This window comes from Panthera tigris, chromosome C2 (genome assembly GCF_018350195.1).
Source record: "Panthera tigris isolate Pti1 chromosome C2, P.tigris_Pti1_mat1.1, whole genome shotgun sequence".
Taxonomy (NCBI): domain Eukaryota; kingdom Metazoa; phylum Chordata; class Mammalia; order Carnivora; family Felidae; genus Panthera; species Panthera tigris.
Window position 1 is genome coordinate 93,483,176 of NC_056668.1, and position 25,741 is coordinate 93,508,916.

The window sequence follows — 25,741 nt, forward strand, 5'->3', positions numbered from 1 at the left end:
TTTCACTCTTCTTATATTTATTGAGACTCTTTTGTAGCCTAACATGTTCTGGAGAACATTCCAGGTGTACTTGAAAAGAATGTATATTCTGCTGTTTTGGGATGGAATGTTCTTTATATACCTGTTAAGTTCATCTGATCTAATGTATTGTTCAAAGCTACTGTTTCCTTATTAATTTTCCATCTGGATGATCTCTCCATTGATGTAAGTGGAGTGTTAAAGTCCCCTACTATTATTATATTACTGTCAGCTTCTCCTTTTATGTCTATTAATAATTGCTTTATGTATTTAGATTTTCCTAATGTTGGGTGCATAGATATTTATAATCGTTATATCCTCTTGCTGGATTGATCCCTTTATCATTATGCAATGCCCTTCTTTGTCTCTTGCCAGTTTGTTTGATTTTATTTTAAAACAAAACTTAAAATTTTTTTAGATGTCACCATGAGCCTAACATGGGGCTCAAACCTACAAAATGCAAGATCATGACCTGAGCTGAAATCAAGAGTCGGTTGCTTAATCAACTGAGCCACCTGGGCATTCCTGCTAGTTTGTTTTGAGGTTTATTTTGTCTGATATAAATATTGCTACCCCAGCTTCTTTGTTAGTTTGTTTCTATTGTGTGAAATCTTTTTCCATCTGTTCACTTTCAGTCTGTGTGTGTCTTTAGGTATGAAGATAGTCTCTTGTAGGCAGCATACAGATGGGTCTTGTTTTTCTATCCGTTCAGTCACCTTATATCTTTCATATAGAGCCTATGATGGGGAGCATTTAGTCCATTTACATCTGAAGTAATTATTGATATGTATGCGCTTGTTACCATTTTGTTAATTGTTCCCGGTTATTTTTGTACTTTTTCCCCACTTCTCTTGCTTTCTTCACTTGTGATTTGATGACTTTCTTTGATGATATTCCCTGATTCCTTTCTATTTTTTGTTTATCTACTAATAGGTTTTTAGTTTGTGGTTACCATGAGGTTCATATATAACACCCTATAGATAGCAGTCTATTTTAGGTTTTAAGTCACTTAAGTTCAAACAGATTTTAAAAGCACTACATTTTTACTCCCTCACTGCAATTTATGAACTTGATGTCATATTTTACATCTTTTTATTTTATGTATTCCTTAACTAATTTTATAGAGATATATCTATTTTACCACTTTTGTCCTTTAACTTTCATATAAGCTTTGGTTGTAAGTGATGAACTACTAACTTAATTACATGTTTGCTTTTACCAATGAAATTTTTTCTTTCATAAGTTTCTTATTTCTACTTATGGCTTTTTCTTTTCCACTTAAAGAAGTCTCCTTAATATTTTGTGTAAGTCTGGTTTAGTGGTGATAAATTCCTCTAACTTTTCTGTGTCTGGGAAACTCTCTCTCCTCCAATTCTGAATAATAACATTGCCAGGAAGAGTATTCTTGGTGGTAAGTTTTTTCCTTTCAGCCCTTTGAATATGTCATACCTCTCCCTTCTAGCCTGCAGAGTTTCTGCTGAAAAATTAGCTGACAGCCTTATGGGTGTTCCCTTGTACATAACTAGTTGCTTCATTTTTTTTAACTTCTTTGAACAGATTTCAAGTTATTCATTGTTGTCTTCAATATTTAAGTGCAACATTTTGGTGATACATATGTAATTTGTGTAAAATTTAAAATTTACATTGCTTACTATCCATATGCTGTATTTGGTGTATGGCTAGCTGAATTATATAAAAACAAAACTCTAAGAAAAAACAGAAATTAGTATATTTCTCATTTTTAACTATGGAATCTAAGTTGCATTTTAACATTTATTGCAAAAATTAATCTCTGTTAAGTGCTAGCCTAACAGACTTCTTAAAGTTTTGTAAACAAAATTATGAGAAGAGATTTCTTGGTGTGTATATATTCTATATTAATCAACCTATTTTCATAAGGTTGAAGCCTATAGAAATTACTTTATAGTGATTAACTGAAAAAATAGGATTAATATAAGGAATACTCTGCTTATAATTTATTTATTACCTATAAATCAGAATTTCTGAGAGCAAACATTAAACTATACAACCCAAGAAAAATAACTGGACTTACAATTTTCTGAAGAGTAGGAAGAAAATATTATTTATTTATTTATTTATAAATAAAGTTGTTTTTAAAAAAATTTAAATGTTTTATTATTTATTTTTGAGAGAGAGAGAGAGAGAGAGAGCCAGCCGGGGAGGGGCAGAGAGAGAGAGGGAGACACAGAATCTGAAGCAGGCTGCAGGCTCTGATCTGTCATCACAGAGCCCGATATGGGGCTGGAACTCACGAATCATGAGATCATGACCTGAGCTGAAGTTGGACACTTTATCGACTGAGCCACCCAGGCGCCCAAGAAGAAAACTGTTCTAATAAAATATTTTGGTAAATGCAGGTATCCTCCCTCCAGTTTCTATTGAAGTAAAAATAATTACAATAATGTGAAGAAAACAATATGGCAACCAAGCATCAGCAAATAATTATGGAAGATGCATAAATCAAGTTGTGGGAGAATGTAAGGAACAAGTGTTACAGTAAATTACACAGTGTTGGAGGCTTGCTATACAGTTGGAGGAAAGAATGAATGTTTCTATAATGTCTGGGTTTCTGTTGGATTCTGTTTTAATTAAATGCAAACAGTAATGTTTGAGTTTCACTTAAGCAGTGGTAATCAGCAGAAGTCATACTGCCTGTCTCACCAGAATATTTTGGAAATGGGGCAGGTACATTTTTGATCAACAATGATTGGGGCCATTTACTGGCATCTGATGGGTACAGGCCAGGGATGCTAGAGGTCTGCTGTGTGTGCAATGATTTTGTACAATGAAGAGTCGTTCTTTGTCCCACACAACTTCCAAAGGTTTTATTGGACATTCATGTAGGTGAAAAATCTGCTAATTATTTGAGCCTAGAACCTAAACTCTGTTTAAAAAAAAAAAAAACTTTTTTTTAAAACATTTTTATTTGTTTTTGAGAGACAGAGAGAGACAGAGCACAAGTGGGAGAAGGGCAGAGAGAGAGGGAGACACAGAATCTGAAGCAGGCTCCAGGTTCTGAGCTGTCAGCACAGAGCCTGATGCGGGGGCTCGAATCCACCAACTGTGAGGTCATGACCTGAGCCGAAGTCAGACACTTAACTTACTGAGTCACCCAGGTGCCCCTAACCTAAACTCTGTTTTATGTATACATTCAAAATATTGCTTTCACACTTTTCATATACACTGCATTTTTTGGAGAATGTAACCAGTGTCCAAACTGAGGAAAAATTGTTTGGAACTTTGCTAAGAGTTGTTTACCAACAACTCTGGTTCATTCAATAGTCATGAACTGATTGTTTATAACTCACTTGGCAGCAAAATCTGACCTGAATTTATTTGAGGCTATTTGGAAAATTATGTTACCCATGGCAACACCTTTATCAGTCAACAGTTGTAACTGTCACACTTAAATGTCACTATAAAGAAATTGTGTTAACCCTCCCTATTCAAAGTGTCCAGCTTTAAGGGGACCAGTAGCACTATAATAACTTAGGAACTTACTAGAAATGCCCGGTCCTAGACCTCTGAAATCAGAATCCACATTTTAACAAGAGCCGCAGGTGACGTGTATACACATCAAAATTTGAGAAGCAATTTTGTAGCAGTATTTGGATGGAAATTTGTCTTAAACAAAAATGTATTCACGAAAGGCGATACCAGCCCCTGATCTTTTTATTTATGTCTTCTAGTGTGGTTTGTCTGAGAATTTTACATATTGAGAGATAGTCTATTTTATTATAATTTACTTTCTCTTACTTCTCCCTTATTGTCAATACATTATACATAGTTTTTGAAACTACAAATTAATTCCGTTTTAAGATAATAGAGGGGATACTGTCATAATAAAAAGGGCGTGTTGCTCTGATAGGGCTGGGAGCTACTGAATAATGGAAAGATGTACTGATGGAGAAAAATATATTCCCAACATATATGAATTCCATAACAAAAACAGTGTTTTATGGAAAAACTGTGTCAAAATAACCACTGGTGGAAGAGCTGCTTTGTCTAGAATAAAATTTGGATTCTGGGATAAAGATACAGAGATAGCTTCAAAAATAAATGTATTCGCGGCATCATTCAGAGGCAAGAAGCTCTTGCTGTAAAGAAACTGAAGCTAAAGTGTACAAATTGCTACAAGATGTTGCTGATAGAGATAATAGTATAAAAGCCAGATCTTTAAACTATTGTAAACCATTTACTGTTCTTAGTAGAGATGATGAGTGATGGTGAAAACATTTTGTATCATGGACAAGGTCTCCAATTTTATCTATCATAGCTGACTACCTTTCAGAATTGTCCAATTTAAAGGAACTACATGTTCTTTTTTTTTTTTTTTAACGTTTATTTATTTTTGAGACAGAGAGAGATAGAGCATGAATGGGGGAGGGCCAGAGAGAGAGGGAGACACAGAATCCGAAACAGGCTAGGCTCTGAGCTGTCAGCACAGAGCCTGACGCGGGGCTCGAACCCACGAACTGCGAGATCGTGACCTGAGCTGAAGTCGGATGCTTAGCCAACTGAGCCACCCAGGCGCCCCTACATGTTCTTATTTTTAAAAACACTAGTGTTCCACATTCTGTCTTTTCTGTGATAACAAGTGCCTAGCAATTCCAGGATCATACAGCAGAATTTTAAAATACACTGTGCCTTCAAAATAAAAGTGCCACTTTAATAGCAAGTGGGAGTTCCTGCTTTTGAAGAAAACTTGGTGGTGTGATCATGATAGAAGACTTTGCAAAATGCTTCCTTCCTGATTGATTTCAGAAAACTTGTCACCTATACAAATGGTCACATCTGCCCACTTTTAAAAACTTGGAAGTAGACTTTACTAATTTATGTTAAAAACCTTCCCCCAAATGACTATCAAATGGGGTCTTAGCTCACTTGTTAAATACACTTGCTAAAACTATAAAAATGCAACATCTCTGATTAGTTGGCAAAAACAAACAAAAACTGTCCCCTAAGATACTGAATGAATTGGTAGACTAGGAAAAGGCTATTGACTGCAAAGTCTATTCATTTCTGTTTTAATTCAGGTCCCTGATGCCTTACCCACAATTCTAAAACTCAAAAAACTTTGAACACCCAAAGTTTTGTTCGTAACTCATTTGACAGCAAAACTCGATCTGCATTGACGTAAGGCTTTTTACAGTCTTTATTTTTCCATGCAGTAGCTTACTCACATCTTTTGCTGCAGAAATACAAGGTGTTCAGTATGGGGTGCAATCCCAGGCCTTGCTGGGGGTGCAACATAATATGTGCTCTATGAATTTTCTAAAAATTTATAAAATTCTGAGTATCTTAATTTTTTCTGTTCCTAAGGGTTTTGGAGCTTGTGGGCCTGTGCAGATTCCCAGAAGTGAATATGAGATGAGTAAAGGACTGGAAAGTAATTCTGACGATATGCAGGGGTCTTTTGCATTGTATTTTAAAGGCAAGGATCTATAACCCTGAAATTTGTTCCCTGAATTTTTATTGTTATAAGGATAGTGACGTTATATCTCTGGGCAGAGGGCCTGTAAGCCTAAGTTAGCATGTAAGCCAAATAATTTGCCCTAATAAAGAAATCCTCCATTCATCCATCCATTCCACTTTGTTCTTACAGGAAAGTTCTGGTTCTGGGGGACATCTCAGCTCAGCTGAAGCTGTGAGCTAAGAGATTTTTGAGATCTGTTTTTGCCAATCTGAGGTGTGAGGGTAGGGGGTGCCTTGACAGGCGTCATAAAACTAGCCTAAGACATTAGTTCAAAAGTGCACTTTAAAAAAATTAAAAAAAAATTTTTTTAATGTTTATTTATTTTTGAGAGAGAGAGAGACAGAGTGCGAGCCAGGGAGGGGCAGAGAGAGAGGGAGACACAGAATCTGAAGCAGGCTCCAGGATCTGAGCTGTCAGCACAGGGCCTGATGCGGGGCTCGAACTCACAAACCGTGAGATCATGACCTGAGCTGAAGTCGGACGCTTAACCAACTGAGCCACCCAGGCACCCTCAAAGTGCACTTTTGATTCAACAGATTGTATAAATGTGAGAACCTATACCAGCAACAGTTTAGAGTGAATGCCCCTAGGATTGCATTTCTACTGGAAAATGAAAAATGATGCAGGGAGATGAAAATGTTTCCAAACTCCTTAGCTGTTAGCAAATGTTTGCCAAGAAAACACTTCCCTAATTCTCTGGAGGTTCTAAACGATTAGAAGGCACATGGGCAGGGGACCAAGTGGCTCTCACCCTGGGAAGTTTTGCCTTTCTTACTATCACTAAAGAAACCTTTTGTAATAAGTCCTTCTATTTCTATTCTAAGTAAAAACATTTGCTGGTATAGCAAACATACCTTTTAAATCTAAACAGAACTAGGAAAAAATAAAGCCAAACCCATATTTACAGAAATATTTTTCTTAAAAAATGCAAAGAAGGCCAATTATAATGGAATAGAACGGTGTCTGAAACCAGATGATTTTGAGACTGAAGGTGTCCTATCTGATTTCAACCAGCACTGCAGTTAGGAACTAAAATGCTGAATTGGTTGTACATTTATTTGGGTGAAGGCCGAGTCGAAAACTTGATGGGAGAGAAATCTGTCTGTAATTTTGAAATGGGAGCATGTATGGTACAGCAACTAGTCTAAGGGCGGTAGAACTGAATCTTACAGGCAAAATTGCAAGAGCTCAAATTTACATTTCACAAACACATAGAACGTTCATCTAGCTGAAGATAAAATGCAACAGTGATATAACGAATTGGCTCCACTGATGCCTTTACTAATTCATCTCCCCGTGAACTGATACCCCTGCCAAATAAGGCTCATCCTGAATACTGGTTTTCCTGACTATTGGCTTCTTTGCTATCTGTACCAAGATGCAGAATCTGACCACTTCCAACACCTCCATGCCACTCACTCAAGTATACCCTTGCTTGGACGGTTACTTTGTCTTCAAGCTTCTACCCTCCCCCCCATGCAGTCTATTCTCCATATAGTCGTCAGTATGGTCCTTCTAAAACAAGTTAGATTATGTCGTTCTTTGACTTGAAGCTTTCCACATCAATTAACACTAAATTCAAATTTCTTCCTTTTAGAAACTTGTTCCCTGTCGCCCGATTCCAGTTTTATTACTTTTCTCCTTGTTCACACCACTCTATTCACCTTCGCCTCCTTACCCTTTCATGAAAACACCAAACACATTTCTAGCTCACCGTCTCTGTACCTCCTAGTCCCTCTGCCTAGATGCTCTTTGCCCAGACATCTGACAGGCTTTCTCCTTTTGTTCTGCTCCAAGGTTTTCTTATCAGAGAGGCCTTCACTGCCAATTTCCCCAACCCCACCCTGGCAGCTTTTTCCTTTACCCTGGTTTATGTTTTTTCATCGTACCCATCATCTCCTCTATATTGCATTCAGGTCTGTTTTCCTACAGAAAAGCAGAGGCTTCTTCTGTTCATGCAATATCCTTAGCTACTATAACGGTACCTGCAGCATAGCGGTTTTTCAGGATGTATGAATGGATAGATATTTAAATTTGATGTTGAGTGTGAAAGTCAAAAATACAGGAGTATGTTTGGATAAAATAGCTTTGAAAAAAAATTTTTTTTTTAATTATACGTTCCTAGAGCCATTACTTTTTTGAGATCATTTTTTACTGTGCAATTTATGGATTTTTTTTTGGAAACCAAGTACAGATGCTTTTATAGTTATTTATTTTTAAATGTTTATTTATTTTAAGAGAGGGCGAGAGAGAGAGCGAGCTGGGGAAGGTCAGAAGGAGAGGGAGAGGGCAAGAGAGAATCTCAAGCAGGCTCTGAGATGTCAGCACAGAGCCTGAGGGGAGGCTCAATTCCATGCACAGTGAGATCATGACTTGAGCCAAAATTATGAGCGGGGTGCTTAATCCACTGAACCACTCAGGTGCTCCCAAAGTTATTTTAGCACAATTGTAGCAATCAATTGACATACACTTGTTCTAAACAAATATTCACTCTTCCAAATTATTTCATATGTTTTCTTATTTAATAATCATCCTATCTCGTATGTATGTACAAATCCATGAAAATGAGTATCATTTCAAACAACAAGTAAACACTGAAAATACAGAGATATTTTAAACAAGTTATTAGACTTACCGAATGACTGTTGGATCAGAAAACCCTTCAAAGGGACTGGCTAAGGGTAACTGAGAAGATTCATCCCTGGTTGGGGCTGTAGGCGTCAAATGTGGCCCCTTTTTAAAGAGTCATGTACTAGATAGCTTACAAGCTGAACGTTATTGGGAGAAATTATAAAACATGAATGGTCCACAGAAAGCTAAAATGAAGATATAGAGACACAAAGCTTTAATATACTTTGGCAATATGCACTCTGTTCCTCATTCTCTCTTGAGATTTTTGGCCATAGACATGGTCATGTATTTTTTAATTAAATTAAATTAATTAATTAGGTCATGTGTTTTTAAAAACTTTAAGTCTTGATAAGTACACTGTTCTCTCATCTTTCTGTCACTGTTATGGTGCCTGACTTGATTTATGTCAGCAGGTGATCAATGATAAAATATCTTCCTCCGTACTCTGTTTTCAGAGTAGCTGTGTGCTGTGGTTAATTAGCATTAAGAATCAAACGTTTACAAATTAACAAACAAAGTAAATGGTTGCTAACCAGGGGACGGAAGGTGGACCGAAAGACACAGAAGTCCTGCAGGTTATGTCAGTGAGGATTACTGGGGGCAAACAATGGATGCAGACCCTTGGCTGTCTGAAAGAAAAGAGTACCGGGGCTTCATAGACTTAAGGCAAGGCTGGGAGCAGCAGATACTGAGGAAGTGCAGAAGGTTAAAAGCAAAAAAAAAATCAGGAAGTAGGAAACTGTCTCTCACTGGGTCACCGGGGTCAGGGCCAAGTTGATGCTGGGGCTACAACTGCCTTTGCTCAGTGGGTCCCATCTCAAACATCACCTGCTTCCTCGTATGGTCCACCTGGCCTTTGAGGTAAATAAAGTGGTGGTGGGAATAGGGAGGAAGGATCTGCCCTTTGCTTTGGAGACTGCGGCACAAAATTGCTCTCTTGCTGAGACTATACACCTTTGGGGAGGGCTAATTTTCTATAAGAAAATGGAACTATCAGAAAAGATGATAGATGCTGGGCATCTTAAAATGACCTAGATGATTTGGACAGCAGTATACATATAAAAACACCATGAGGGAAAATCTAGGGGAACACAACTGTATGCAAATTTTAAAGAACAATCTGTAAATAATATGTGTATTAGCATTCATTATATTTTATAGTGTATTCTATAAGTAATATGTATATGTATATACATATAACATGTTTCTATTAAAAGCATTAATTAAAACTAACAAAAGAAATAATATGATAAGAAACAGGAAATGGACATGAATATATCATTGTCAGTAAATAGCACAAATAATAAACACAAAAAAATAGTGTTCATCATTATTGATTGTTGAATGAGTCCTGGTTAACACAAGATGTGATTTTGATCCATCACATTTTCAAATATAAGCAACTAATACTTAATAGTGGAAGGTGTTTTTACAGCATCTCACAGATCTTTGAAAATGTTTATAGATGTTGATTCAGTAGTTCCACTTTTAGGACTCTATCTCAAGAATTTAGGGATTTCGACAAAGATTGGTATTTACAATGTTCATTCCAGAATGTTTGTAAACTGTCCCAAAGCCTGGGAACATCCTAAAAGCCATCAGTAGGTGAAGAGATTTTAAAAAAATGATTGGAATATTCTTCCACCATTAAAAATCATATTTACAAAATTAGTGACAGTAAAAAATACTCAGTGAGACAAGGAGGATTCTGAATTGTACAGCATGATGATAATTTTGTAATGAACATTTGTTTAGGTATATAAAATGAACAAAAAAGAAATGCAGCAAACAATAACAGAAAAGAAATGTACCAACACACAATGGGTGTGTTAGGGGGGTTATAGATAATTTCAATAAAAAAAAATTTGTTTTCTGTTATCTCCAAAACTTTGTATTTTTGTAAAATATACATGTGGAAATTATTAAAAATAGGCATATATCACTTTTATACTGAGAAGAAAAGATGAAAATTAGAGAGAATTTAGAATATCATTTGATAAAAATGTCAAATGTGTATCCAGATGGATATATAATAGGATCTTGTAGTCACTTTTTTCTTGACAACTCTGAAGACAGGCAAGATTTGGAAAAATAATAGCAACAACCAACAATCAGCAAACCTCTCGGGAAAACAGAAATAATTACATACAGAATCACAGTACACCTAAAACTTCTCTTTGGCAGTCCACAGCGTATGTTTGTCTATCAACAACATATGGCCTTTTACTATTTGATTCCTCCAGCACAGAGAAGCAGAAATTCAATTATTGTGAGGGCACTTAAATAATTTTATTTCTCATTATAGTTAATAGGAAAACCTATTGTTGTAGGTCAGTGCCAAATGTTTTAATGATGACACTTAGGAATTTGGGATGCAATTTTATAGCCTGCTGCTTCTCAATCAAAAGCATTACAATTTCTAAAGACAAGCTTGTAAGAGTGCAGTTAATTGTGTGTACAACACTTACCAAATCATCTGTGACTAATAAAACTTGAGAAAGAAGAGGAGGAAAGGATATTCAGTCTTTCAGTAACATGCTTGTCTTACACTTGCCAAACTCTTCTTAGGCAATACTCTGTTTGCTCAGAGAGCCATGTGTTTAATTGTAAAAAGCTGTCAGTATCCTAGGATTTAAAAGACATCAATCATTTCTGTCAACAAGGAAAGAGTGACGGCTTCGTGACTCTTCTATCATTAGGAAAAGATGTGCTCAAGAGAAAAAAATGTGGTCTAGGGAGGGATGAGCAACTATAGGTTACAGGGAAAAAGAGTTCCAGACTGCAATTTCACCCCCCCGCCCCCTTCCCCTGGACTGGAATACGACATTTTTCATTTCATGTAATTCCATGTTTGCAGTAAGAAATTATGTAACTCATCCAGTCTCAGCTTTGCAATATCCACTAAGTGCTTTAAAGTGGCCATCCTTATTAACAGTTTGGTGTATGCTGGGCCGATTGCTTCCCTCCGTCTTGGCAGAATGCAATATTGTGTAATGAGGTTGGAGCTGGCCTATATTCAAAACTACATTCCAAAAGGCCTGTTGGTCAAGCCACAAGATAACTGGTTCTCTTTCTCTTAAGATTTTTATTCTAGGTGGACTAAAAACATAAAAATTGCCCTATTTGCACAGTTCCATGGGTAGATTGGGAATTTTCCATTTTATTCCCAACTTACTATTTTATGCTAAGATTTCTGAATTATACGCAGCTTCAGTTTTAGAGACATCAAGACACAAATTCCAGAATTCTGTGTTCTAAGTTGGGTGGCATCAGGCTGGATACTTCACTTTCCTGAGGCTCGGTTTCCTTACCTATCATTAGCAATAACACCAGTCTTGGAAGTTGGAAGAAGGCTTTATAGGTGATGTCAACAAGGCTCCTACTTCTTAACTATGTCACCTCAAGCAAATTATTTCCTCTTTCCAACCCGCGTTTCCCTACCTGCAAAAGGGCCACTCGTGGCTACCGGCTCCAGTAGGCGAGGGTATGTTAACACAGGCAAAGCTCCTGGAACGGGTGCCTGGGCACTTGGTGGCCTAAGAGCACCTGAGAATAACAGCAATAATGCTAGTGAACATTCCATAGGTTGATGAGGTTGAGTCACGAGACTCTGGGAGAAGAGAGAAGAAACGGGGAGGAGGACAGAGGCCCGGCCTCTGGAGCCCTTCGGCCCAGCCGTGGCGGCCAGCCTGAGCGGCAACGCACCCGGACCCGGCACCGCCTCGCCCCACCCCTGCCAAGCCAGGGCGAATCCGGGCGGCGAGTTCCGGGCGGCGGCGCAGCGCGGTGCCCCCTCAGGCCCTTCCTCCTCCCCTCCTCCCGCGCCTCCAGCTGTGCCAGCTGCGCCCGAGGCCCGAGAATCCGCCGTCACCGCGCAGGTGCCCGCGGCCGCCCTCGCCCTACAGGTAGGAGCCGCGCCGCGGCCGGGCGCGCCAGGCTCCCGCGGGCGTCTGGTTTCCGCTACTCTCGCGCTCCGTCCCTCCTCCCGTCGGCCCCGGGCAGCTGGCCGCTCCCCGCCCAACTTGGACGGGACCTTGGCAGAGGCGTCGGCGGCGGGCGCCAGAGCCCGGCGGCCCCGCGGGACCGGCCTCCCGGGAGGCCCCGGGGCCTCCTGTGCGCGCCTTCGGGCCCAGTTCTTGCAGAGTAGTTCTTACAAACTTCGGGCCGTGCTTTTGCCAGGGCGGGCGCTGCCTGGAGCGCAGAGCCGCGCGGGCGCCAGGGGAGGCTGGGGGCGTGCCCTCAGAGTGCACCGCGGGCCTCGCCGGGGCAGTGGGGCTGGCGCCCCCGTGTCCTCTCGCGCCCGGGGTTCTCGTGCGCCGTGGGATGGCGGGGATGGCGGCGCGAGGGGACCAGCATCCCGGACCAACCAGGAAGTGCTGCGCTCGGAGGCTTGGAGCCCAGCCTGCCAGATGTACGGTGCCGGGCGTGTGGCCACACAGCTGCTTGCTGTGCGCCCACGAGGTGATGACGCTGGGGTGGGGCAAGGGCAAGGGCCCAGGAGCCCGTTGTGTGGTAAAGGGCTTGTTTTTCTGTCTCCAGCTCAAGGTGTTTGGGACCCAGGTCTCTGCTCCAGGAGCGGGGTGCTCCAAGCGTTGGGTAGGATTTTGTGACGCCCTTCAGAACTGCCCTTGTACAATCAGTCCAGAGCCACCGCCACGCCTATATTTGCTTCTTCTCCAAGTCTCAGGTTATTGCCTTCCTTCCTTCCTCTGTGAAGTACTACATTCAAGCAGATGCTTAAGGACCACAGGACATCAGTGTTAGATCATCCCTAGGTCTTTCTCCAGAATGGAGAGTTCCATTAACTTTGTCTACCAGGTCTGCCAATTTCAGTTTAGATAACCCCTTGTGGGCCTTCTGAGGGCTTTTGGGAGACTAGGTACCTAGAGACCTCTGTGATTTAAAAGGGCTAATTTAGGGTGGTGTAATGAAAGCATAAAGAATGAAAAGAATCTACAGCTTGAACTGTTAACAGACACCACATTTACACACGGTGTTACATTTGAGTAAGTATTTCTTTCAGTATTAAATGTTTTGTTAACTTACATACAAGTGAACTTGTACCCAGGCTTTTAGCTTGAATTTGTATACAGCCTTTAAATGTTGCTTTGGGGACCTTTCAACTAACTCCCAGTCTAACCTTTCAACTAACTCCCAGTGTTAACTCCCAGTCTGTCTTTCCAAGATCCAGTATAACTCACAATCAATATAAGAAGCATGAGTAGTTAAGGATTTGTGGAAGATGTGTCTTTACCTTGTTTGTCCCCAATGTCAGAGTACTTACGAATTACAGTGGTAAGGGCTGTAAAACTCTCATAAAGGTTTGTTGATCTGCTTAAAACTAGGTAGTGGGAGACCCTTCTCCTTGTCTGATTAATTAACAAGTATATGTTTCTTTCTTTCTTTCTTTCTTTCTTTCTTTCTTTCTTTTTTTTTTTTTTTTTTAAATCTTTTAATGTTTATTTATTTTGAGAGAGAGACAAAGCATGAACGGGGGTGGGTCAGAGAGAGAGGGAGACACAGAATCTGAAGCGGGCTCCAGGCTCTGAACGGTCAGTGCAGAGCTCGATGTGGGGCTGGAACTCATGAGCTGTGAGATCATGACGTGAGCCGAAGTCAGATGCTCAACCGATTGAGCCACCCAGGCCCCCCAACGAGTGTATGTTTCTTAGCTAAAACTAATTATGAAAACTCATTTACCTTTAACCCTTAAACAGAGTTTTTCTAAATTTTATTTTTATTGTGGTGAATACCTGACGTAAAATTTGCCATCTTAGCCATTTGTAAGCGTACAGTTAATAGCATTAAGTACTTTCTCGTTGTTGTCCTACGATCACCACCATCCATCCACAGAACACCTTTTGTCTTTCCCATAGGGTTTTCAAAACATTTTGATGACAGTGATTGTGCTGCAGGCTTTAGTTTTCTCATGATTCGAGGTTTGAGTTCCTTCCCATGGCTTTATAGAAATGCACTTTTTTTTTTTTTTAGAATTTATTTTGTTAGCCTGTCATTTTTTTTTTAATATAATTTATTCTCAAGTTAGCTATACTTACAGTGTATACAATGCGCTCTTGGCTTTGGAAGTAGATTCCCATAATTCATCGCTTATATACAACACCCAGTGCTCATCCCAACAAGTGCCCTCCTCAATGACCGTCACCCATTTTCCCCTCTCCCCCACTCGCCCCTGCCCCCCTCCCCATCAAAATGCACTTTTAAAGAGGAAAGGTGAAAAGCCACAGCCAGTTTGTGTTTAGTAAATCTTATCTCCATCACGACAGATCTGACACATTACTGTTTGAGAATAAGCTGGTAAAAAAAAAAAAAATAAGAATAAGCTGGTGAGCTATTTAAATTTGCATATAAAGGTATTGTGAAGTCTAGCTATCCAGAGAGAGGAATCCGGGAGGTAGTTAGTTGTTATTTATAGTTTCCTCCCCTTCATATCTCACCTTAAATTGAAATACTTTTGGCTCCTTTAGCAGTGCAGTAGCCTGTATCAAAGGCATGCTTGAGCTCAGACGGTGGCACCTTTTTAGTGACTAGAAGCAGTTTTGACCAAGCTAACTGTTGGGTGTGGCGATTTCTTCTGCTCTCCAGGTGTCTACTAAACAATGATGCTCGAGGACTTAGCACATAAGACATGGCTCTTTAAACTCACAGTTGCTCTGAGTCATTGTATTCAGGAGACAGCTGTCACTGTGCCAGGCCTGGTTTTATGTTTACAATCCTTTCAATGTTAGCACCACACAATAAAATGTATTCTCCAGCTGGGGTGTGGATAAATGCTGTTGCAGAGTGAAAATGAGAAACTTGTAACCTAAATTTCCGGGAAGCCTGCGACTTTCCTGATTAGAAAAGGAATTGTACACATCATATCTTTTGCTGCAGTGGGAATGCATTCCAGTGTATTGGTTTTCCTAAATTCACAATGCAGTGTAAAATCTGGATCCCAGATGTTTTAGTGCTGGGTTATTAAACAACCGTATATGTTATGTAAGTGTTTCGTAGTGTCACAGGTTTTTTTTTTTTTTTTCCTTTCTGTTGTGAAATTTTCTTAATTTTTGAACTTGTTAAACAAACATTGCAGGTTAATTTTTGAATTTATTAAACAAACATTGCAGGGACAGAATAAAATGATTTATTTAATCAGTAGTTATGTAGCGCCTACTATGTGCCTGGCACTATTCTATGCATTTTACAAACATGAACACCTTTAATCCTCAAGATAACCATGTGAAATAGGTACCAATACCATCTCCCTTTTATAGATGAGGTAATTTGAAGCACAGAGAGATCATATAGCTAGCATATGGCAGAGCTGGGGTTCCATCTCTGGCAGCCCGAACCCAGAATTTGGAGCACTGCTGTCTCATCAGTAAAATATAACCTGAGATTCCACCCTCCTAACCAATAAACTTTTTTCAAGTTGTCATATTCCTATCTTATATTTGTCCTTAGGGAGAAATAATTTGACATAACTGCAATCAGAGTGTAACTCAGAAAGTCGGTTCAACTCCCTTATTTTTCAGAAGAGGAAGTTAAGGTGGAGTTTGGTTAAGTTCAGGGCTGGGAGCCTTGGGGCAGAGTCCTGGAAACCTATTGGGCTAAGCCTTACTTCCTGATTGTGAGGAGGTTGGGATAAGGATCCTGGGAAAGTCTGGAGAGGCCAGGGTTTGTTTTGGGGAGGGCTGTATTTGCCAACCATGGGGGAAATGACCATTTTGGAGCTAACCTGCTCACTTAACTCCTAGGTTATGTCATGGGTGCACAGAGCAGAAGCTTGTGGCCAACTGTGGGCCGTGGGGAGTCTTGCTGCTTAGGGCTCCAGATCCCAGATTCCTTCTCCAGTTGCTGGTGGTGCTTGTGGCCCTGGGCTCCCCTCTGCATGAAGGGAGTAGTTTATTCTGTACTCAATCATGTTTTGAACTTTTTGGATCTCGAGTTGGGAACCTTTGGAAAGCCTCTGCCACACAAAAGAGAATCAGCCAAGAGCAATATGGAAATAAAAATAACTTCATTTAGTCTGTTCTTTTGTTAAGACACACACACACACACACACACACACACACACACACACACACACACACATCTAAGGGCATAAACTGACAAACTTTGTACTAAGAACAGGAAAATCAAAGTTCAGTATTCAACAGGGATTTTTTTTCAAAGTGAGCTTTTATAGATAGTACATCTGGATGAAGGAGAATAAGGAATAAACATGGGAAAAGAAAAGTGGTGGGCAGGGAGGGAGAAACAAATGTAGAGAGGAGGAAGTGAAAGAGGGGGCACAGAAGGACAGTGCTAAAACCTTGTCAGTTCCTACACAAGGCTGTGTTTTGGTGTGTTACCTCTTCATGCCCTTGGAGATGCCAGACGGAGTTGAAATTTATCTTTCCTTTGGTTTATCATGAAGTGACTTCAATGTTGCTTAAAACCATTGCTGATCAATAGAGGATGGGGAGGAGATACCTGGGGATACTTTAGCACTTGCTTGGGATCTTCATACCGATCCAGTCTGTTTTTTTCTATAGCACTTTGGTATGCGTGGACTTTATATAGAGCATGATCACTAGGAATAACTAGGTTTGCAATCTTTTTCTTTATTTCCTGTGTTTCCCATGAGAAGGTAAGATCCTTGGGGCCCTAGGCTATATATTTTTTTCATTTTTGTCTCTCCAGTGTCCATTATGGTGAACAATAGTTGTGAACCAAATGAAAAGGTGCATTTAATAGATGAATGAAGAAGGTATGATTCATTTCATTCAAAATGTATAAATATTTCCAGAAAAGAAGGTTTTTATGGCTAATGTTTTACTTCGTTATTTGTTCTCCTGTGCCGTTGAACCACTCTTACAAATACGTTTGTAGATGTGGAGCGAGCCGTCTGTGGAATTTAGCAACTGTGCTCAATTTTTTGGCCTTTAAAGTTTTTTTTTTCAGTGTCTGTACCCAAGTTTTGATGAAAGAGTCCTTTGAAATGAGATTGGAGAGGTAGCAATGGATTGGGATGGAGGTTCCATGGCTTGGAGCAGGAAAACACTTCCAGATGTATGAGGGAGAGGGGATGTGACAATGCAGAACCCAAAGTGGGAAATTTGATAAATGGGGCTAAGAGTAGGAAAAACAACAAACTGAAGGTGAAATTTGACATTGTTTTAAAAATCTCACCATTGTTCCCACTTTGGAGTAAAAACCTGTAAGCTAAGCTAAGGGTAGAGGATTTGGAGATGAAGTATATTTGGGATGCTAACATGATTGTGATGCCAAAAAGAACAACAACAATAAAAGTGGGGGGGGGGGGTGGAATCCAGCCAGAATCCTATATCCTAAGGAAAAACCCACCTGTTGGGGATACTTAAATATTTCAAAGCTAGGAACATGCAGCAAAGACTAACCCCAACTCTTACCTCCCCTCAATCCCAACACTGAGCTGCTACTCTTGTGACTGGAAATGCAGGGTGATGGGGCAGTGACTAAGCAAAGTAGGTCTGTGAGGCTTCTGAGGCACAGTTGGGCTCCACAAAGTCCTCACTGGGAAAGATAATGACTAGGGGCCTCAGCCTAGTGCCAGAGAGCTGGGATTCACAGATGAGGACTCCAGCACCCTGTGGCCTAAGACAAGTAACATAAAAATCTTCTATGCCTTAATTTCTCCACTTGTAGAACAGGGATAAAAATAGTACCTATCTCATAGGATTATTGTGAAGACAGCAAAACAATGCCTATAAAATGTTTAGTGTAGAGCCTGGAACATAGAAATGGCACAGTAAATGTTAGGCTCCCTTCTTTCACACATTGCCCTCCCCTCCCTCCCAAATTGTTTAAGAGTGACATCCATAAATAACCGTGCAAACGGGAATTGCTGCTAGGACAGACATGGAGATGTAGCCCTATGGGAATATGACTGAGGGACTGAGGGAGAAATTAATTTTTCCCGGGAGGAAATCTTGAATGAGAGTGGGATTCCATGAGACCCAGTGATGAGAAAGCAGTGGACAGATTTCTGGCTACAAAGCTGATTACAACTAGAGAGAATGAACTGTATGCCTTTGATAATTATTCTTTTGGGGTGTGTGTTTAAAAATTTTTTTTTAATGTTTGCTTATGAGAGAGAGAGAGAATGAACAGGGGAGGGGCAAAGAGAGGGAGACACAGAATCTGAAGCAGGCTCCAGGCTCTGGGATGTCAGCACAGAGCCCGACATGGGGCTTGAACTCATGAGCCATGAGATCATAACCTGAGCTGAAGTCAGATGTTCAACCAATTGAGCCACCCAGGTGCCCCTATTGGGGTGTATGTTTTGATGTTAGCTAGAAAATGTGATTTTTCTTTTTTTTTCTTTTTATAAAAAATTTTTTAAAATGTTTCATTTATTTGAGAGAGAGAGAGAGAGAGAGAGAGAGAGAGAGAGGATGAGCAGGGGAGGAGCAGAGAGAGAGGGAGACACAGAATCTGAAACAGTTTCCAGGCTCCAAGCTGTCCGCACAGAGCCTGATGCAGCACTCGAACACTGGAATGGCGAGATCATGACCTAGGCCGAAGTCGCTCACTTAACCAACTGAACCACCCAGGCACCCTGAAAATTTGATTTTTATTAATCCACTAGTGTAGCATGGCATGTAATAGAGGAACCCTGATTCATTTAGTAGAAGCATAGCGTTTAATAGAAGCGTGATTCATTGCTCTTTACCAATGAGTATATGTATAGAGGTGTGATTTTTATTTTTATTTTTTTAAGTTTATTTATTTATTTTGAGAGAGAGAGGGAGAGAGAGCTGGCACAGGAGTAGGGAGGGGCAGAGAGAGAGAGGGAGAGAGAGAGAGAGAGAGAGAGAGAGAGAGAGAATCCCAAGCAGGCTCCATGTTCAGCACAGAGCCTGACATGGGGCCCAATCCCACAAACTGAGTCATGAGATCATGACCTGACTCATTTAACTGACTGAGCCACCCAGGCACCCCTAGGGGTGTGTTTTTAAAATATATTTACAATTAAGAAGAACAATATACTTTCAAGATAAGAGTGAACTAGCTCATACTATGTTGGCAAAACACCCTTCTTATCACATTCTCTTTTTTTTTCCCCATCACGTTCTTTAGCTTCCCATTGTATGTGAGGAGGGCATCGCTGGCAGTGTAATGTTTATAGGGGTGTGGGTAATGCGTATCCACACAAATCATGAATGGAAGTAGAGACTGTCAATAATTTTGACCAGAAATTTTCACACTTAAAAAAAAATGATGGGTACCGTTCCCCACTCCCCAAGAACCACTTTTCTGAATGAGCTCTTCTGTGAAATCCCAGTATGTAAAATACCCAAAAGGAGAGCTGTTCTTATTGACAGTTCCTATGTGGGAACAGTGAGCTGGCTGCGTCTTCCAGCCTTCCCTCCCTGACTGCCACCTGGCACCAGCTGGCCCTCAGTCTGGAACCCCAGGGCTCCTAGGAGTAGATGTGAAGGCACTGCCATATCTTTATGGTAGGGAAGAGAAGAGTAAGACACAAAAAGAGGAATGGAAAGGAAAGGCACTGGACTGCTCTTTCAAAGCTTTTGCCAGAGGTGTGCTAGAACTGGCTCATATGGAGACGTGATTTTTAAATGTCCCAGGATTTTGTGAGCCCGTTGTTAAAGGTGCCATGATGATGATGATGATGATGATGATGATGATGATGATGATGGTTTTAGAGAGAGAGCACAAGTGTGGGAAAGGGGCAGAGGGAGAGAGAGAGAGAAAGAGAGAGAGAGAGAGAGAGAGAGAGAGAGAATCTTAAGTAGGCTCCTCACTCAGCACAGAGCCCAAAGCAGAGTTTGATCTCACGACCCTGGGGTCATGACCTGAGCTGAAATCAAGAGTTAGACGCTCAACTGATTGAGCCACCCAGGCACCCCTAAAGATGCTATTATTAAAAATAAAATTATCTAAGATTTAGGTTTTATTGCATTAAATAAGTTATACTGAAAGCAAAGGCAATAAACACCACAAGTCCTCACTTACTGATTATATTCTACTAAATCTAACTGTTATTTATGTCCTTGAAGTTGTTTACATCTGTTGGTTCCGTATGGCAAAAATGCTGTAACTATTGCCCATCTTTTCTCAAAATGCGTGTTCAGTGACATCATGTTAGGAGCTTGAAACTGGCCATGGTTTGAATATTTACACCATGGAAATAGGCTGCAGTACAGTTAGGGCTTCTCCCCTGCCCTCAGCACACCACTGGCTTTACCCCTGTGGAATATTAAAGTTTCTTTACTCCCTCCTTCTTTCTTACTGTGACCAAAGAGACTTGCTCAGTTTTTTTCTGCTGTGATGGTTCTCAATTGGACATGTGGTTGGAGGGAAAGAAATACACCGACTTATACAATGTGCTTATCTGTCTTTTTTCTATTAGGTGGTACGATTGTGATTGGTTCCAAACATTTTAGATCACAACTGCATTCAGTGTAATCCTTGACTCTATTCTTTTGCATAGGTAGGATTTTTCTGACTCTACCCTATTCATACCCTAGTCTTCCCTCCCACCCACCCCCCCCACCCCCCAATGCCCTCTCCTTACCCTCCATCACAGTCATTCTAAGGTCTGCCTAAACAAAATCACCTGGGAACTATTTAAACTCAGATTCCCAGGTTCTATCACATACCTACTAAATTGGGATGCTTGGGGAAGGGGGCTACTTGGTGAGTTCCCATTCCATGCACCTGCTTGGCCCTGTGGGCCCTTGCTGCCCAGCTCTGGTGTCTCCTGTACTCTGTTTAGTGTCAGGTCAGTTGGGCCACTGGGCCCTGGTCACATGGGAGCTTTGATTTTTATGTTTGGCCTCAAATTCTCATTCTGTGAAACTGCATTCAAAGGGTGACTCTTTGCCCCATAAATCTATTTGTCAGAATTCAGTTCTGTTAAGTCCTGGATTCCTGGCTAGGGGGAAAGCTCTGTGTAGCACAGGAAGGCTAACAGGGGAGTCGCGGGTGCTGGGTCTATCTCTGTTAGCCTTCGTGTTTGCCTTTCTGAACTGCAGTTGCCCATCCCTTGGGGTTGTCAGGAGGGTTCTGTTTCTGGAACACACCACATTGGGTTCCACCTGGAGGCCTTTGCATGACGCCATTCCCTCTGCCTGGAACGCCCTTCTCCTAAGTCCTTGCATGGCTTGTATCTTTTTAACATTTAGGTCCAAGACAAGATGTTCAAATGTTACCTCCCTACAAAAGCTTTCCCTGACCATGAAATCTGCCTCCTTACTCAGTCAGCATTGCTTTGCCCACAGACTCATCCCTCTTAGCCCTTATTACAGGTTATTTTCATCCCAGTACTTAGCCCTATCTGAATTCTTCCTTGTGTCTTGTTTTCTTGAATTTGGAGTTTTCTACAAAAGAATGTAAACTCTGTGACATCAGGGTCTTGCCTGGCACATAGTAGGTGCTCACTAATTACTTGTTGGCTGGATGCCTCTCCAAACTGCTATGTGAGTATATAATGGTAGCGTGAACCCTGGCTTCTCAGATGGCTCGACTGCTTTCCTAATTGTTCTTTTCTGAACTTGCAGATGTTATCATGTCTGTGGCAATGATTCTTTGTGGGGATATGACTGCCATTTGAAACAAGGGTCACTCTTGACCAATGGGAAATCAAATCTGTAGCTTTCTACATGAAGGTCACCTTTCGTTTTCGGAGAGTTTATAAAGATTTGATTCAGCTGCACCCATTTGCCCTGTGGGTGAATGATCTATGACAGAATGGAGCAACAAAAACATAAAAGTGATGTAAAGTAAGCCTGATTAATTTTGGGAAACTCCTGTTTCCCCTAAAGTCTTTTTGAGTTCTACCAGGAGCCATTTGGGCGGGGTGATGAGAATTAGGGGGTGTGCATCCCTCTGTAAGACACCAAGAGACCAGAAGTGCATGTGGGAGAGGTTTGTCCCATCCCATCTCACCAGGCTTGACTAATGGTGAGGTAATTTTTGCAGATCTGTTGCCAAGAAGGCTAACAGAGTTGACAGTGAAAGCCATCACCCTGTGTTTGCAATGGCTCTTGGTCATGCTGGCACTGGAGAATTTATTAAGCAAAGTCCTTTGAGTGCTCAGCATGTGCTTGTGGGGGTAAGATGTGGTTCAGCCTGCCTGGAGCTTGTGGTCCAAGTCATTCAGTCCGCTGGAGTCAGGACTGTCCCACCATCTGGAATGGGCTGGCACTTGGTAATGATAACATGTTCCAGTTTTTCCACATAGTGGTTTTCAAACCGCTCTGTGTTTCAGGGGCAGGCTAGGATTGGAACTGGGGTGGGTTTGGAATGCAGAGAGCAGAGTTCTGGAACTTCTCTAAACCCCACTTTCTATAAAAGCATCTCATTAAAAACTAATTTTGTATATTTTCCATTCAAAAAATAAGCTTTTTGTTCCAGATGTACAGAAAAGTTGCAAAGTTCCTCTGTTATTAACATCTTACATTGGAACGGTACATTTGTTAAAATTAACGAACTAATATTACTGCATTATTATTAACTTAAAGTCCATACCTTACTCAGATTTCCTTAGTTTTCCCCTAACATCCTTTCTTTTCCGCCTTCTCTTGGCGATGATTGTTTCTCAGACTTTTCTGTGTTTTTGATGTCTTTGGCTGTTTGAAGGGGTACTGGTGTTTTGTAGAACGTCCCTCAGTCGTAACTTTTATGATGTTTTTCTCCTGATTAGACTGGCATCATGGCTTTTGAGAGGAAAACCACAGAGGTAAAATACCACTCTCGTCGCATTGTATCAAGGACAAGAACACATTGTCACTTAGATTTTTCTTTATTTTTTGCAGGAGTAAAGTTAAAATGTAGGTATTTCAGGTGTTTTTTGGAGTGGTGGAGGTCAAAAGGCACCTTTTTCCCCTATTGTATACTGACTTTGCACTCAGTACTTTAAATTATTGCTGAGATCAGCTATAGGGAAAGTTGTAGTCATTTGTTTTTTAAAAATTCTTTAGGATGTGGAATAACGTACAGGGGTTTAAGAATAACGTTTGGCTTTCCCATCTCTTTTTCTTTAAATTCTCCTTAAATAGAAACTTTGAAAATGCTACTCAGCATCTTCTTACCCTTCTTACTGCTGGAAGAATGGTAGACTTGTTACAGGAAGCCTCACGCCAATCTTGCATGTTTTCTGTTTTCTAAAACAAATTTCCTATGTATAGCATTTTTCTCTGCTGAAGAATAAAATTAAATAAATTGTATATAAACCTATATATCACCTTTTTTTAAAAGCATCTAAAAGCCTATCATATCCTAACATGCTTACAGACCTGGCTTAAAATAAAGGAAAAGCATCCTAAAAATATTTCATTCCCTTGACTTCTTTTACTGTTACAGATTTTCTTTTGTATTTCATTAGTCAATTTTGTTCTAAAATTCGGGCCTTTAACGTATTCTTGTTTCTGTGCCAGTTCACACATACAGAAATACTTTAGAGAGTGGTTTTAGTCGTAGGCAAGTTCTCCTTTTTTAAAATCAAATTGGGGGCAATTATATGTGGAGACCAGATGACCTGGCCATTTGGGCCAGGTATTGGTTAGTGTTTTGGGGGGAGTGGGTTACCCATGTGGCCCCAGTGCTCTGATGCCCCATTGAGGACTCAGTCTTCCTACAGAGAGTATGAGGCCCATCTCAGCATGGCTGACCCCATAAGTGGCCAAGTGAACTCAGGCCTATGAGTCAGTTCCCAGCAGGATCAAGCAATAGGCCCAGAGCTGGACCTTGACATCTGGCTAGAGAGGCATGATGGGTTTACTGCTGCAATCAAATAAAGAGTAACAGTATTAATTTTGAACATGTTGAGAAGTCATTATTGTATTGCATGATAATTAAGCACAAGTTAAGCATAAAGGATGAGCACTTCACTTGATTGACTATAATTAGAATTATTTTAACACAGTGGGGCACGTGGGTGGCTCAGTTGGTTAAGTGTCCGATTCTCAATTCTTGGTTTCAACTCAGGTCATGATCTCACGGTTTTGTGTCTTCGAATCCCACATCAGGCTCTGTGCTGACAGTGTGGAGTCTGCTTGGGCTTCTCTCTCTCTCTCCCTCTCTCTTTACCCCTCCCTCACTCACACTCTTTCAAAGTAAATAATAAACTTAAAAAAAAATTTTTAACACAGCCAGATCAGACATTCAATTCTCATTCTTTCTAATCAAACTGGTGCCTATATTCATACTGTCTTTTGATTCCACCCAGGATTTTTTTTCCCCATTTATTTGTTTCTTCACTAAGTCATAGACTTACTGATTCATCTGATTACTTCTAGGTAGTAAAATTTTCCTTACACAGTGATTTCCTGGGGCCAAGGACCTAGAGAGGCTATGAAATTTGTCCATAACTAAAATGACCATGTGTTCAATGAGCAGGAATGACCAGAAACAAGGAATATAATTTCTCTTCATCATAGCACACAGATCAAGCTGGGTGTGGGGCAGGGATGGAGAGACACGGTTTTACATAAGGCCTAGGCTTCTTTAGCTTTGGAGTCTCTTCACCACAGCCCTCAGAGCTGATGTGCAAGGGAGGTGTCACTGCCCCAGGGCAGGGAGGATGGTGACACCCCCCACCCCCTCAACTGAGGGTCTTTAGGCCCTGAATTAGTCTGTGGCCTCACCAGCTACCCTGAAGCCTCTTCTCCTCAGAGGTTAGGCTTGAGGACATAGTTTCTCAAAACAGAGGCTTGGTTTTCTTCAAAATGTAGATCCACTGCTTAATGCTGCCAAAATGAGTTTAGAATTACATTAGCAGAGGATGTTTAAGTGATGGTAATTCACTGAGCACACTCTTCTCAGCTCTGCAATGCCTCCTACAGCATTGACCGGTCCTCTTTGATCTTATCCAGCCCACTTTCCTGCCTTTGCTGATTATATAACAAAAGGACAATCTTACTCGTGTGTGGGTGAGGTTACCTGGACTCAGTAGCCTGAGCACTTTCCCCTTCTCTTTAAAGTTTCTTTAGGTTTCACATTTTAAGGGGTCAGTGATACTTCCATTTATTTATCATTTTACAAGTGAGTCATGAAAAAAATGGAAAATGGGTTTTCCCACGTGATGGCTCGCATGACAGCCATCACGAAACATAAGGAAGAATGGCACTTGAGGAGAAATAAGCCTTTAAGGATTCTAAAGATTGAAAGAAAAAGAATAAGCTCTCAAAAAATGTAGCCAACTTCAGGGTGCCTGGGTGGCTCAGTTGGTTAAGCGTCCAACTTTGGCTCAGGTCATGATCTCGCAGTTTGTGAATTTGAGCCCTGCATCGGGCTCTGTGCTAATAGCTCAGAGTCTGGAGCCTGCTTCAGATTCTGTGTCTCTCTCTTTCTCTGCCCTTCCCCCGTTCACTCTTTGTCTCTCTCATTCTCAAAAATAAACATTAAAAAAAAATGTAGCCAACTTTAGTCAATTTTAAATAGGAGGCCCAAAATAAATAAGTGAGAAATTTAAAAACTTATTCACATTAGTAAATGCCAGCTTTTTTTCACATTATTAAGATATTTGCAGATGTTTTGGTCAAAAGCTGCTTACTTGAAAAATGCATTTAAAAGAAAGATAGCTACGATAGGGTACGTTTGTAAAAA

General features: G+C 40.6%; 2 protein-coding genes across 6 annotated transcripts in view; one reads left to right on the forward strand and one right to left on the reverse strand.

The window, feature by feature from the left end:
• TMEM212 (transmembrane protein 212) overlaps positions 1-11,829 on the reverse strand; it is a 52,233-nt gene extending 40,404 nt beyond the window's left edge. The window contains exon 1 of the transcript XR_006222162.1: positions 10,615-11,829. The gene's annotated coding sequence lies outside the window, so the exon portion shown is untranslated. The remainder of the gene's footprint in view (positions 1-10,614) is intronic.
• Positions 11,830-11,973: 144 nt separating this feature from the next.
• The window catches only part of PLD1 (phospholipase D1), a 205,451-nt gene continuing 191,683 nt past the window's right edge, over positions 11,974-25,741 (forward strand). For 3 of the 5 annotated variants that reach the window (XM_042998977.1, XM_042998978.1, XM_042998982.1), the window contains exon 1: positions 11,974-12,051. The gene's annotated coding sequence lies outside the window, so the exon portion shown is untranslated. Of the gene's footprint in view, positions 12,052-12,298; positions 12,608-25,741 lie in introns of those variants that run through there. The other 2 variants (XM_042998980.1, XM_042998981.1) reach the window with 1 other exon arrangement.